Source organism: Macaca fascicularis, chromosome 17, assembly GCF_037993035.2.
Source record: "Macaca fascicularis isolate 582-1 chromosome 17, T2T-MFA8v1.1".
NCBI classification, from domain to species: domain Eukaryota; kingdom Metazoa; phylum Chordata; class Mammalia; order Primates; family Cercopithecidae; genus Macaca; species Macaca fascicularis.
In genome coordinates, this window is record NC_088391.1 from 9292989 (window position 1) to 9309008 (window position 16020).

General features: G+C 45.0%; 1 protein-coding gene across 4 annotated transcripts in view; it reads left to right on the forward strand.

Moving 5' to 3' along the window:
• Nucleotides 1-16020, forward strand: part of MTUS2 (microtubule associated scaffold protein 2) — a 429948-nt gene that overhangs the window by 380963 nt on the left and 32965 nt on the right. The gene's annotated exons all lie outside the window — the stretch shown is intronic.

Sequence of the window (16020 nt, forward strand, 5' to 3'; positions counted from 1 at the left end):
TTTTGAATGTCTGTTCCGCATGAAAGTATTCTAGGGGTTTTAATTCAGGGACCCAAAGAATTTATAATCAGGTGAGAAAACATGCATGCCAGCAAAAGATTGTAACATAAAATGAGGTAAGTGCTTTTTCCTTAAAATATTTGTCCTAGATACTGTCTTGGGCCTTCACTTTCCATGATCTCTCTGATGATCTCGTCTACCCCTAACAACTTTAACTACCGCCTATAAACCACTGTCTCCTAATCTCTAGCCTTAATCTCTCTCTTGTGAGCTCACCTCTTGGTGAACCACAGGCACGACAACTCTCCATAGTCAAAACAGCTTTATTTCCACCCACTGCACACTCCCCACCTCAAAGGAAAACAGAATAAAACCAATCCCTGCTTTTCCTCCTATATGCCTATGTTAGTTCAAGTGCAAACTAAGCTTCTACAACAGAGACCCCCAAACACAATGAAATAAATGATACAGAGGGATGTTTCACTCTCATGTAATAGTCTAAAGTTAAGAGGCCTAGGGGTGGCCGTGCTTCTCTGCTGCAAGAAGGGCATCAGGGACTCATCGCCACCATCCCTAGGTTGCTGTCCTCGTGGATGGCTGAGAGTGATGCCCACAAAGGGCATATTTCAGCCTAAGGGAAAGAGAAAGAGAAAGTAAAGGGCCAGAAGTTTCCCCATATGACCCAGAAGTTGCACATGTCACTTCTTCGCATTGCTTAGACCCAAGCGGAGTCACGTGCCTGCACGAAGTTCCAAGGAGATTGGAAAATGGAGCCTCTAGTGGGAAAGCCATTTCGGTTATAACTTGCAGACGATTATTCACAAAATAAGGAAAGGGAGATGGGGATGGCGGGGTGATTTAAAAGTTCAGCCACAAATTGGTGGCTCCGTTATTGACATGCCACAATTCACAGAATAAGCTGATACCTGATCAGGGAGTGATCGTCAGCTCTCTCCCTCCTCTCCTTCATACTTTACATCCAATAGGTCATTGGTTTGTTGATTATAATTCGGAAGTGTGTTCTAATTCTGCTTCCTCCTCATTATTATAGTGACTTAGTCTTTCTTATTGCAAAAGCCTCCTCACTAGTCCTTACCCCTACCCTTGCCCCTAAGTCTACCCTCCTGTCTGCTACCACTGGGGATACATTTGAAAAACAAATCTGACTTCCCCTCCCTGATTAAAATCGATCAGTAACTAGAAACATGTTTTCCTCCAGCAGGAACAGCAGTTGTCTAGCTGGAAGGTCTGGGGTGAGAGAGAAATTTACTTTTTATTGCATTCACTTTCATAATGCTTTAATTTTTTTTTAGCATGCAAAAAATAAAAATCAAACCACTACGATAAAGAGAGATCCTTCTGTGACTTTCTATCATTCACAGGGTAGCTAGAATTCAGGCTTTTTAGCACAGCGTCCTCAGACTGCTGTCTGCCCACCCACACACAACTCCTGCTACTCCCATAAGATAGCCACATGCCCCTTGGAAGTTCTGCCAACTTCTCCTGCCCCTTCCTAAACTGTTCTGTCCCTCCCTTCGCTCCACCAACCTCCCCAGGGTTCCTTGAAGACTCAAGTCCACCATCCCCTCTGTCACACCTTCCCTGGGCCGTTCCGCAGATGCTTGCAGACCACATGTATATCATTCATAATCAAAGCTGCCATTTACTAAATGCCAATGAAATATCAAGGAGCATAAATGCATGGTTTCTAATTTTCACAATAACCCTGCAAGTTAGGTCATGTTATCTCTGTTTTACAGATGAGAATATTAAGGCTCAGAGAAACAATCAATTGACTTGCCCAAGGCTAGCAGTTGTACAGAAAGGGAGTTGACTTGAGGGTTATCAGGCTCCAAAACCATGCCTGTTTTTCCTATAAGCACGGTGCCTCTCATGCATCCTCAGAGTTTTTGTTTTGTTTTAAACTCTGTTTCTCCACTCAAATCGTAGTGGCTCCCAATATTACGACTGGATTTGTTGGTTCTTCCCTCGCCCCCCATCCCGCCCATTACTCATAGAGACACTGTCCTAAAATGCAGGCATCAGCAATTTGCTCCTGCTTTTCAGCTCGCTCCTCCTGACAGGCTGGGCATTCAATGTTTACGTCCAAGTTTACTTTCCTTCGCTTTTTTCTTCCCATCAGAGCTTCAGTGCAAAAGCCTCCATTTCTGCTCTACCATCCATGTTCTCTCCCTTTTCTATCCCCAAACCCTGTTTTTCCTTCTTAAATCATTCCCAGCAACAATGAGTTGATGAAGGGCTTCATCTGTCATGCTGAGAAATGTATCCTTTGTTCTGAGATGATGTGAAGTCACGGAGGACTTGACCAGATGGGGCCAGATGCAGACACAGAGTGCCCAGGAAAGGCTCCAAGTGTGGTCCTTCTTTACATTTACTCAACTTCTTTTAATGAGATCAGGGGATAGACTGATCTTTTTCTGACTAAAAAATATTCACAGACACATTCATAGACAATATAGTTCCACTCCTTGAAGGAAAGTCAACAATCTAAAAAAAAAAAAAAAAAATTGGCAAATGCGTTTTGTATTTTTCTGTGGGATTTTTCTCTTTTCTTTAGTGAGTTTCTAAACCAGATAGCTTCTTAGGGGTGTCTTAGTCCATTTTGTGCTGTTATAACAATGTCTGAGACTGAGTAATTGATAAAGTACAGAGATTTATTTCTTACGGTTCTGGAGGCTGGGAGGTCCAAGGTTGAGGGGCTGCTTCTGGTAAGGGCTAACTTGCCGTATCATACCGTGGCAGAAGGAAAAGTGCAAGAGAGAGAGTGAGGGCAGGACAGAGAGAGAGAGAGAGAAGGGAAGGGGGGAGGTGAACTCATTCTTTTATCAGAAACTCACTCCCATGATAATGACATTAATCTATCCATGAGGGCAGAGCCCTCATGACTCAATCATCCCTTGAAGGTCCCACCTCTCAACACTGTTGCATTGGGGATTAAGCTTCTGATACATGCTTTTTGGGGTGATCCATTCAAGCCATAGTAGGGGGTCATTTAAAGGGTTTTATTTTAGATAACAAATCACTCCATCCCAGGAAGCAACCCCACAGTATACAAAGATACAGATACTCCACACATACACAAAGTGCATATCAAAGTACGTTCAACAGAGAACAGTTGGAACGACAAGGAATCTTCTTCCATTCCACTCACAGTTCTCACTGGTGGAAACAGGACAATTTGCTTGCGGCCACATTTGCATGGAGTTGTGTGTAGACCCCAGAGTTCACCAGAGTATCAGCAGAGTACTATCAGCAGGCAGAAACCACACCAGATATTCTACCAGTAAGAATTTAATATAAAGAATTGTTAATTAGGCATTTGAAAATCAAAAAGAGAACTCTTAGGTTATCATGAATGTAGCAACTGTAAGAAGCAGCTGGGGTACTCAGGAAGAGGTTGGGATTATTTAGTATTAAACGTAGAAGCTTGGCTAAGGCGCTCTGTGGAGTGAATCTCAGACTGACAAGGGGCCACTGGTCTGCTGATGCTCATGTCTCTGAGCCTGGGGGAGGGATTCCTGGGGCTCAGATCCAGACCCAAAAAGAAGGAGCCAGGTGTCTGCTGAGGAAGCTGGGAGAAGGGATTTCCGTGCAAGGAAAATCACAAGTACAAAGGCCCTGAGACTCTTCAGCATCAGAACCACTTGAAGGGTTTGTGAAAATGCAGATTACTGGGTCCCACCTTCAGTGTTTCTGATTCAGAGGAAGAGGGTGGAACCCAAGAATTTGCATTTCGACATGCTTTCAGGTGCTACTAGTGTTGTTGGTCTGGGGGTCCTCTTTTGAGAACCACAGGCTTAAAAGTGTTCAAGAAGTGGCAAAGTGTGGCTGGAGCAGAGTGAACAGAGGAGAGGACCGAGAAATGAAGTCAGAAGGCTACGGAGTAGAGATGGTGCAGGACTTGGCAGTGACCCTGAGGGAGGTGAGAGCTTTAAGTAAAGGAGCAACATGCTGCATCTATAGTCTTCAGAGTCTCTTTGGCTGCTGTGCTGAGACTAAATGGTACAGGAGACAAGGACTGGGACAGTGGAGAGAGAACAGTTGGGGCCATAGCAGTTATGTAGGTGAGAGATAGTGGTGGCAGCCAGGATGGTGGTGGTGAAAAGGGGAGATGTGGCCAAATTCCAGATATAGTGAAAAGGCAGAGCTGACATAGTGATCGCAGTAATTTGAAAGTCAGTGGGAGAAAGGGAATTGGCAGGGACAGGAGACCTGTGTTTGTTTTGTAAGGAAGACTATATAAAGAGGGAGAAAAGAGGGAGAGAAAAGGGAGAGAAATGGAGGGTAACCACATAGCTAGAGGACATCATAGGAGGGAAGGCTGTGCTTTTGTGTGGTCTTGTTCTGCTTGGGAAAGATGAGAGAGACACCACCATTTGTAGAGGCTGTGTGTATGGAGCCCGAGTGAAACCCTTAGTGCCAGAGGGAATCTCAGGGAGAGGCTCAGGAGAAATTCAGAAGATGCACTAGGTTGAACAACGTCCCCAGTGATGTCCTCGTTCTAGTCCCCAGAGCCTGAGAGTGTGTTACCTCCTGTGGTTAATGGACTTTGCAGGTATGATTAACTCAAGCATCTTGAGATGGGGAGAGTATCCTTTGGGGCCCAGTGGAATCATAACGTTTCTTGTAAGAGGGAAGTTATAGGCTCAGAGATGGAGGAAAAGATGTGAGGATGGAAGCAGAGGTCACACAGAGAGAGATTTGCTAAATTGCAGATTCTACACTGTTGGTGCATCTGATGAAGGAAGGGGCCATGAGCCAAGGGACACAGATGGCCTCGAGGGGCTGGAAAAGGGGAAGATATGTATTCTCCAGGGAGCCTTCAAAGGGAGCACACACCTGCCGACACCTTGATTTGAGCCTAGTGAGACCAGTTCAGGCTCCTGACCTCCAGGACTGTGGAGTCATAAAGTGGAGTTGTTTTATGCCCCTAAGTTTATGGGAATTTGTTAGAGTAGCCACAGGAGACTCCTAGAGAGGTCACAGGCCCAAGAGTGTGAGAAATGGTCATCAAGGAATATCACCTTGAATAAGACACTTCTTCTAGAAGGAGGAATTTTTTTAGTTTCAGAATGAGGAACAGGAGAGCTTTGTGCCTGTTGACTTCAGTTTTCCCAGCGAAGTAGGCTCCAAGGGCACATGCCCTATTGGGGCATTTTGTAGCTGAGGAAGTTGAGGCCAGAGCTAGGTGACTTGCCCTAGGTCACACAGCCACCGAAGACCAGAGGCGGATTCAATCCCAGGTGCTCCCACACTCTTGACCACTTCACCACAGAGCCTCTTCTGAGCAAAGAAAAGGGAGCCTTCAAAGTGATAGATGTTGTGGCTCCTGCCTGTAATCCCAGCACTTTGGGAGGCCGAGGCAGGCAGATCACTTGAGGTCAGGAGTTCCAGACTCTCCTGGCCAACATGGCGAAACCCCGTCTCTACTAAAAATATAAAAATTAGCCAGGTGTGGTGGCACGTGCCTATAATCCCAGCTACTCAGGAGGCTAAGGCCAATCACTTGAACCTGGGAGGCAGAGGTTGCAGTAAGCCAAGATCGCACCCCTGCACTCCAGCATGGGCGACAGAGTGAGACTATGTCTCAAAAATAAAAAGAAAAGAAATGATAGATGTTGGCTGGTGGAGGTGGTGTGGTCGAGGCGTTCCTGCAGACTCTGGATGTCTTGGCTGCTGGCTCTGGACAGGATCTGGAGGTTGTGGTGTTGAGCAAGCCATTCTTATGGATGTGGAAGGTGCCTCCAAGGAGTCTGGGAACAGGCGTGGAGAGGACAGCTGTGAGCAGGTGCCTGAGAGCAGAAAGGGGTCACTCTGTGACTCTAAGAGATGTGGAGGATGGGAAGCTAAAGGCAGGAGCCTCAAAGGAAATTCAGTAACCTGAGACTCAACTAGCCAGGAGGGCACAGCCTCGGACCCAAGTGTGAACAGACAGTCCTAGGGCCAGGAGTGGGGGCTCAAGCCAGGGAGAGAGAACAGGAAGATCTAGAATTCAGACAGGTAAGAGGATCAGAGTGGCAGCCCTGGGCAAGTCCCTGTAATCAGTGGTAGGGCACCGTCTGCCTTCTGCTCTGTTTCTAAGCAGCCTTCTGGCACAAGTGATAAAGGCTGTTGGTCTTCCACACACCAGAGCTGGCAGGGCTCTGTGGTCCTGAGTCCTGAGTACGGAGACCTAGGGCCTTGTGATTCCAAGGGCGATCCCTAGAGCAGCAGCTTTACTGTCACCAGGGGGCTTGTTTGAAATGCAGACTCTCAGATTCCACCCCAACTAATTCACAACCTGAATTAGCGTCTGCATTTTAACAGAATCCTCCGTTAATTGGTATTGCAGTTTAAGAAGCACTGTCTTTGCTTACAGCAGTGGTTCTCTAAGTGTGGTCTCTGGACCAGCAGCACCAGCAGCACCTGGGAATGTGTTAGAAATGCAGGTTCTCAGCCCCTGCTGAATCAGAAACTCTGGGTGTGAGGCCTAGAAATCAGTTTTAAGCAGCCATGCTAATTCTAATGCATGCTTGAGTTTGAGAAGCACTGGCTTGGGACAGGATGATGTAGCAGTGATACGCATAGATTTGAGATTCCACAGATTCAGGTGGACTTGGTTCTGCTGCCCAGATTCCTGTTTTTTAACTTGAGAAAATTAAGCTGGAATCACACCTACTTCACAGGACTTTTGTGACATTCAGTAACCCTCTTTACACAGAGGATGCAGTAGAGCAGCCAGCATAGAATTAGGGCTCAGTACCGATTAGCTGTGAAGCCATCAACAGTGAATGCCTCAGCTAATATTTATTGAATTACTAGTAGAGACCAGGCATGGTGCTGAGCACTTACTATGAATTATCCCATTTAAACCTCACACTAGCCCTAGGAGGGAAGTCCTGGTGCAATCCCCATTTTACAGATGAGGACAGTGAGGCTTAGAGGGCTTAACTCCCTGCACAGGAGCATCAGCTGGTAAGCAGTGAGCAGGCCACAAGCTCCAGTGCATTGGACACGAAAGCCCATGCTCTTAGACACTTGTGCTTTACTTACCCCAGCACTGGGAGAAATGCCATAGCTGGAGGCATCCCCGGGAATGCATTTCACACCAGGTAATCACGTAGGCTACCCTTAAAATTATAATCTTTGCACACCAGTATTTCCGCTCCGTTGAGGATTTGCGTGTGCAGCCTTGTTTCCTGCCCTGGGGTCTGGGTGATGCCTCATCTGGTCCCAGCTTGTTTCTGTTTTTCCTCGAACTCATCATTCTTTCTAGCCTCACATCCTGAAACCCCTCAGTCCCTGCTCCTTCCACTTGAGCATCAGTGACCTTGGCGAGGGGCAGAGGCAGCCAGCCGCCGTGCTGGGGGCTTCATGAACAGAAATACATTTAATCCTGGCCTCTGCTCCATGAGGTTGCCTTACCTTCATTTTCTAGTTGAAGGTCACTTCTCTGAATGTCAGCTCTGTCTTTGTGACTGTCTAAGAGCAGTCTGCCGGCTGGCAGGAAGCCAGGGCTCCGTGGAGAAGCCGCAACCATGGGTGCAGCAATTCCCGTGAAAGCTGTTCTGTTCTAGACGCATTCCAGGAGGAGACAGTTACCAATGAAATGGGTTTCACACCTGCAAGAGGGACACACACCCACCGGCCAGGACATCCGGCATCTGGAGGTTGGACACTGTCCCGGAAAGGGTGTGGCTCTCCAATGCTGCTGTCTTAGACATGTCTGCCCCTTGGGAACAGGCCACCTCCCACCTTTTGAGGACTCTGCAGGAAGGTATCGCCTTGCTTTGTTTCAAGTCAGCACATATTTATGGAAATGTGCCATATGCCTGGCATCGCATCAAGTGATGGGAATATGTAGATGAAGGCAGCCCAGCTGAGGTCTAGCCAGGACACTGGACAGGCATTTTTGTTAGCCATTGCCATCAACACACTCTTGGGCTATTGATAACTGCCTGAAAACCTAGCTGCTTCTGTGTCTATGCCTAAAAGTTCCTGGGCGGAAACAATTCAAGGCGATCTCTTTTGTTCCTAGGAATCTGTTTGATGTATTTGGTTGTAATCAGGAGAAGCTGGGATGAGTTGATGAGGAAAATCATGTCTTCCATGTTTAAAGTTAGGTTCTGTAGATTTAAAACATAAACCCATCCCTGTGCAAAATTAAAAGCCGTAAACTGATGAATAATAAAGAAAGACAATCATATGGCCAGGTGCGGTGGCTCACGCCTATAATCCCAGCACTTTGGGAGGCCGAGGCAAGTGGATCACTCGAGCTCAGGAGTTCGAGACCAGCATAGGCAATATGGTGAAACCCCATCTCTACCAAACTATAAAAGATTAGCCAGGTGTGGTGGTGCATGTCTGTAGGCCCAGCTACTAGGGAGGCTGGGGTGGGATGATCACTTGAGCCTGGGAGGCGGAGTTTGCAGTGAGTCGAGATTGCGCCACTGTACTCCAGCCTTAGTGACAAAGTGAGACCCCATCTCAAAGAAAAAAGAAAAAAAAAGGAAGAAAGGTGCCTCCCACATCCTGTGGAAAATATGCTTTGCATTTGACAACCTGAAAAAAGGAATAAAATGTTGAATCTATTACCATCAAATGCATTCAGATTTCTTATCTAGCAGCCATTTAGTCTCCTACTCACCTAGGAGCAAATAAGGTCACCCAAACTATGGGATAGAGGAATGAAGTCAGCAACAGGCTGTGGAAGGAGGCCCCTCCAAACAGTGAAGCTTATTAAATGATTGGGTCACGGGAGTTCATTTTTTAGAACCCCGCAGGGCAATTCTACACAGCAAAGAGTGGTCGCAAACTTAAACTTCTGCCTCTGTTTAAACATTTTTCAGTAACTTGTTAAAAGCTCTTTCTAAAAGGGATATTCAACATGCAGATGATGGTACCTTATAATTTATGTAACAAATATTCATTTGAGATCAAATTAAAAATCATTTTTCGATGCCACTTTGCACAGGAAAAAAAAAATTAAAGCTAGTAAATGACCACTGCGACCACAGGGAGCCACTCACCTTGCCTTTCCAATGCTGAGCCTTCTGGATGGCCCCCATGTAGTGTATTATATGAACCGGTGCCGTGGAGATCTTAAAACTCTGCAAGCCCAAATTAACCTGGAGGAGAGGAAGAAATGGGCTCTCTGCAAAACCATTTCCTATTAAAGCCATTTCCTATTTATGGGCAGTAGCGTTATTAGTTCTCACTTGGACAGCATTTTTTTTTTCTTTGCAAAAACTCATAATTATAACCATCCTCTTAAATCCATTTCCCCTTTCTTCCTTTGCCTCCATAAATCATACTTGTATTTTTCTCCTCTCAGACCAAGAATGTTATAACCTTGCAGTTATAGTCACACATAGGATCAGTCATTATCCATTTGTTGAAATGCTTATCCTGTAGCTTAAGAATATATAAAATGAGGCCAGGCGTGGTGGCTTACACCTGTAATCCCAGCACTTTGGGAGGCTGAGGCAAGTGGATAGCTTGAGCCAAGGAATTCAAGACCAGCTGGGTCAACATTGAGAAACCCTGTTTCTACAAGAAAATACAAAAATTAGCCAGGTGTGGTGGCGCACACCCACTGTCCCAGCATCGGTGGCGGAGGATGAGGTGGGGGGATCATGTGAGCCCGGGAGGTGGAGGCTACGGTGAGCCATGATCACACCACTGCACTCCAGCCTGGGTGACAGAGGGAGACCCTGCCTCAGAAAAACACAAAAACATCCCAAAAGAATACATAAAATGGCCAAGTATTTATTACTAAAAAAGAGCTTTAAACTAATCAGGATTTTTGTTCTGCTTTTCCTTATATTTCTTTGTTTCACTTCTTCCAAAGCATATGGCAGAATAACAATATTATTATTCTTCGAAAGAGCATTACTGCAGCTGGGCACAGTGGCTTATGGCTGTAATCCCAGCACTTTGGGAGGCCAAGGTGAGAGGATCACTTGAGGTCAGGAGTTCTGGACCAGCCTGGCCAACATGGTGAAACGTTGTCTCTACAAAGAATACAAAAATTAGCCAGGTATGGTGGCGGACGCCTGTAATCCCAGCTACTCGGGAGGCTGAGGCAGGAGAATTGTTTGAATCTGGGCTGCACAGAGGTTGCAGAGAGTTGAGATTGCATCACTGCACTCCAGCCCTGGAGACAGGGTGAGACCCTGTCTCAAAAAGCAAACACACACACACACACACAAAACTGAGATTTGAACACCTGGACTGAGTCCTGGCTGGTCTCTTTCTAGCTGTATTAGCTTAGATGAGTCACTGAACCCCTCCAAGCCACGATTTATTCTATTAAATCAGAGGAAAAATGCCTGCTTCACCCATCTTTGCAATATGCAGTGAAGGTTGAGCAAATTAATATTGAGTGTTAAGAACCTTTATAAACTATGAAACATACAGATGCTAGGCATTGATATTGCTCTGAATTTCTCACGTCAGTGGGACATGAAGTGGTTCTGCAAAAGCACGTTCTTGTAATTGAAGCTTATCTCTTTAGGGGCCCGTTTTGGGAGGAAATTATAATAAAAACTGGTACCCCTTTCCCTGTTTGCTGTAACAGAAGAGAGTGGATGTAATATACACCCGTGCACCATCACAATACCCATAGAATTTTAGGATGCTAGGACAGAAAGGGGCTGCATACTGAAGGTGCCCAACCTCCTCATTTGACCGATGAGAATGTCGGGCCCTGAGAGGCCTGTGCCTTGCTCAAGCTCCCACAGCTGGTGTGGACAGAGCCTGGGCCTCACCTGCCTGGCCTCTGCTTTGTCCTTCTCCCTCCTCTGACCACTCCCCTTCCTGGACTTCCACTTTTTCCACCCACCCCTTCTAATCTCTCTTTTTCTGGAAACTCTGACCTGCAGGATTCAGTGTACAGTCAGTTATTTAAGAAAGAAGGCTGGGTGCAGTGGCTCACACCTGTAATCCCAGAAACTTGGGAGACCAAAGCAGGAGGATCATTTGAGCCCGAGAGTTCCAGGCTGCAGTGTCATGATTGCGCCACTGCACTCCGACCTGGGTGACAGAGCAAGACCCTGCCTCTAAAAAATAATAACACAAATAAATAAATTTAAAAAAAAAAGAAGAAGTAAGGGGTAAGACTTCAATGCAGCACTTCTGACATGGATTTGGGGATCCGGAGGCCTCTGTAGTCATCCGGTTTGGGGGCTGTGTTCTCAAAGTTTGGCTCACAGGGAAGGAAAACATCAGTGCCCTTTAAAATGCCACCTTGATAAGAAATCTCTCTGTATTTGTTACATCCCGTCCCCAACTCCTGATGCCCAAATTGCCCTTCACCTTAGTACAGCCAAATGTCAAATATCCTTTCGCAGACTGTTTGCAGGCCCTTAGGAAGAAAAACACAACTATTAGCCTGCCCCACCTCCCTGGGGGGTTGAATAACTAGAGTCCATCCTGAGGCTCTGTGCTTTTAATAACTCAGTACTGTATAAAATACAGCACAGCATGTGAACCAGGTGATAACCATCATTAATCATGAAAGGCTTATCAGAACTGAGCAGTCCTAAATTTTAAATTTTTCATACTAATTGGCAACCTCCAACATCATCCAGAAAGGCCTTTCCTGAACATTGTGACCCAGAGGGGAATTCCACGGTAAGATTCCTGTCTGTCCCACACCGCCCTCATCCCATCCATGAGCAAGCCAATTTGTCTTTGCCTCCCAAATGCATCCGCCATCAATCCATTCCTCCCCATGCAACAACCTGAGTCCAAGTCATCATTGAATGTCACCACCTGGGCTCCAAACACATTCTCCTCACTGATTGCCTCACTTCCATCCTTGCCTCCTAGGGTCTATTCTCCATGCAACTACTAGAGGGATTTAAAAGCTTCATTCGTTCCTGTTATCCCCTGTTTGATACTCTCTGGGGACTTTGCATTTTTACCTGAGCATAACGCTAACCCTTTTAAGGGCCCACAGGCCCTGTGTGATTAGCCCCTACCTTCCTCTAGAACTTCACCTCCTTCTGCTCTCCTCCATGGGCACTCAGGCCCCACTGGTTGTCTTTCTGTCCACAGTATGCCAGAATTGTTCCCATCTTAAGACCTTGGCATTTGCAGTTCCTTCTACCTGGGACTCCCTTTCCCTATCTCTCTATGTTCTTCTCTGTCATTCAAGTCTGTTTGAATGGCGTCTTCGCCGAACAGCCTTCTTTATCCACCCCAGCCGAACTTGCCTTCCCCTTTCCCCGGTCTTTCCCTAGCCTTGCTTCTATTTCACTCTCTTTACTGCACCTATCTAAAGTTTTTACTATCTGAAATTTTGCTTCCTGGCTGGGTGCGGTGTCTCACACCTGTAATCACAACACTTCGGGAGGCCGAGGCGGGCGGAACACCTGAGGTCAGGAGTTTGAGACCATCCTGGCCAACATGGTGAAACCCCATCTCTACTAAAAGTACAAAAATTAGCCGGGCTTGGTGGTGCATGCCTGTAATCCCAGCTACTTGGGAGGCTGAGGCAGGAGAATCGCTTAAACCCGGGAGTCAGAGGTTGTGAGCTGAGATCACATCACTGCACTCCAGCAACAGAGCGAGACTCCAGCTCAAAAATAATAACAATAATAATAAAATGAAATGAAATTTTGCTTCCTACATTTTTTGCTCATTTGTTTTCCCGCCATGACAGCGTCTGTTCTCCGCTATGCCAAGAACTGTGCTTGTCACACAAGAGGTAACATAAAGTCAATGCCAGTTTATTGACTGTTGGCCTGCCTATCTGAACACAGATGCAAAAACGAGGATAGCACTGTCCTTGCCCACTGCTGAGGGAGACAGACAGGTGAAGAGATGTGTTGCAGTTTACAACAACAGCGGGTATTTTCAGGAAGCTATGGTGAGGCATTGTCCTCCCTCCCAATATTACCACACGGGGGCATCACGGAAGCCCCCACCAGAGGGGTGGACAAGAGGAGAGGCCTCAGTTTATGCTACAGCCTCTGCTAGGCAGGCCTAGCCCTCCCACACATTGGTCTTAGATCACTTAGTTCCTCCTTCTGAGCCCCTGCCTGCTCTTTGCAAACGGATTAGGATACTTACGGGACCCCATAGGCTTACTGTGGGGAACAGTATGAGGCAGGTGCTTGGCACCCGGGAATCGCTCACAGTTGTCACCTGTGATTTTCACAGCACCAGCTCCCTTTTGGTCACCAGGCCCTAGAGGTGCTGCAGGGACCTGCAGAGATGACAAGAGCCCCAGACACTCCTGCCCTTTCACTCTTGGTCCGTGAACTTTCTGTTGTTGTTGGTTTTTATATATTTTTTTTTTTTGAGATGAAGTCTTGCTCTGTCACCCAGGCTGGGGTGCAGTGGCGTGATCTCGGCTCACTGTAACCTCCGCCTCCCGAGTTCAAGCGATGCTCATGCCTCAGCCTCCAGAGTAGCCGGGATTACAGGCACGTGCCACCAAGCCCGGCTAATGTTTGTATTTTTAGTAGAGATGGGGTTTCACCACATTGGCCAGGCTGGTCTCCAACTCCTGACCTCAGGTGTTCCACCCACCTCAGCCTCCCAAAGGGCTGGGATTACAGGCGTGAGCCACCGTGCCCAGCCATGGTCCATGAAATTTCATCCTTCATTTTCAGCCATTCCTTTCTCACCTCTTAACATTGTCATCAAAAATCAGTAATTAGAGAGAGTAGGGCTCTACAGGGTACTGCGTCCGGGATCCCAGACAGCTGTGTTTCATGCAGCCCGCCTGACCACCTTGCAGATGTTCCTGTGACCTAACAGGTTTGGACAAAGACAGTTGCCACCAGAGGGCATTTTTCAGGCAGCATAGCTCCGCCTGGTGGTCACAGGTTTGTTACAAGGATCTGTGCTGCCAAAAAAGAAAAACTCCACTGCATAAAGATGCTCATAATATTTAATCCCATGTAATTTTACACCCAAGAATGTATCCTAAATGAAAAAAAGCAAAATGATATATGGGTGAACATGTTTGTTGCATTGTCTATAATGGCAAATCTTGGAAACAAACTAATTGTGCAATAACGAGAGAATATAAATTGTGTTACATGAACACGAGAATATAAAGTCGCCATAAAATGTTACGTAGGAAGACATGGGAAATTCCTAACAGGATATTAAGAATTCACACCACTGAAATGCTGTGAAGGGATTGCACAATTTAAATTTTCATTTTCTTTGTGTAGTGACATTAAGGGTAATTTTTTAAATTAAATTTTGTCCTTGACAGTTATTTTGTCTTTTCAGTTACTCCCAATCTCTTGAAGAAACAACTTAATCTTTTATCTAACTGTGGTATTGTCTTTCATCAGTATGTGATGATAGTGACTATTATAGTGACCTAAATATATATAATGTGCATGTAAATATATGTGTGTGTATATGTAATGGTAGCATATATATATTATATATACACACAAAGTATTGGTTCATCATTTTTTATAGCAATTATATATAAAGCTTTCGCTATGACATAAAAGGCCACGTAATATTCTTATTTATGATTTTATTACGAGCTATAGAGCCAAATAGTTCTCTTTTGTTTCAATCTAGTGCTGTAACTCCTATTTTTGCTGCCTCTTTGGAAAACCAGTGTGAAGTTACAATTATTCAAAAGACTCTTGGGACAGTCGTTGAGAGCAAATTGATCTTACTCGATTCTCTTACTCAAGTTATGAACTGTGGTTGAAATTAAGCTTGTCTTATAAATGGTTCCAACAGCAATTTTAGTCTGCTGTTGGCTCAAGGATCACACTACATCTTACTGGTTTATACTCAGAAGTTGGTAGATTGATATCTTTATATTATATATATCTGAGGATGTTCCAAATGCAGTTTTAATACTATTTTAGGTATTTTTATATCAGATGTGTGTGTATTATTCGTTGTCAATAAACATCAGTTATTTAAAACTGTACAACAGATTATAATCCTACTTTTGCTTTTCAAATTTATGCTTATGAATTAGAAATGTTATATACTCTTGGCCAATCATAATCTGATTATTTGAAAATGTATTTTCTCAGCTTCCTAGATTATAGGAGTTTATGATAGTGGTGTCTGCCTTTCACTCTGAAGGGCTAAGTGTTTTCACATGAATAGAAATAATGAAAGTGAAACTCCAGGTATTGTCTAATGCTATTAAATTAGCTTACATTAATCTCTGGCTGAAAAGTGCCCAAGTAGATAGACTTCTGAAGGTTTACTAGAGGCAACAGGATATTTATTTCTTTAGGGACTCCATTATTGGAACCATTTCCCCTGGTGCCAGCTGCTCTTATTATCCAATATTTTCTACAGGCGTAGGGCTTACAACAGAGAGCCACTGGAAGAATGTAGGCATCACCTCTCATTTTGTAATAGCAATTGGGAATTTGGGGATTGGAGCTATATGTGCAAAAAGTGATTACTTTGCCACTTTATAGACAGCAAAACTGAGGTTTACCCAGTTTGTGATTGATTTAAGACAATAGTGCAGTTCAGGGGCAGCCCTCGAATGAAACCCAATCATTTCTGAGCCCCTGGTAGAGTGCCTGATCCATGAGTCATCCTACACTGACCTGGGTAAAACTATCAGTGAAACTGAAAAGTCCAACCACTGGATACCAGAACTTTTGAAAACCCAGACTTCTCTTTAATTATGACAAATAATTTTTAAAATCTTTGTACTTCTAAGTCATGCAAACAATAAATAGGGATTTAATGAAATATATATCATTACAGGAATTCAATATACAGTGAATCCTATACCTTGGTATCCAACCTCCCAAAGGAGAAAGAGTATAAAATAGAGGTACAGTTTTATCACAAATGTAATTTTGCAATTACACGGCTTGGCATGTTGCCTTTTCTAGGTTTAACAATATATTACAGAGGTCATTCCATGATGCTACAAAAAGATTTGCCTTATTTTTTTACTGGTTACCCAAATCCGGTTGGCATAGGATTCAACCTATATGTGTACTGGGTTTGTCATCATCATTTAGCCCCCTACTAGTTCCCTAAGGCGAATTA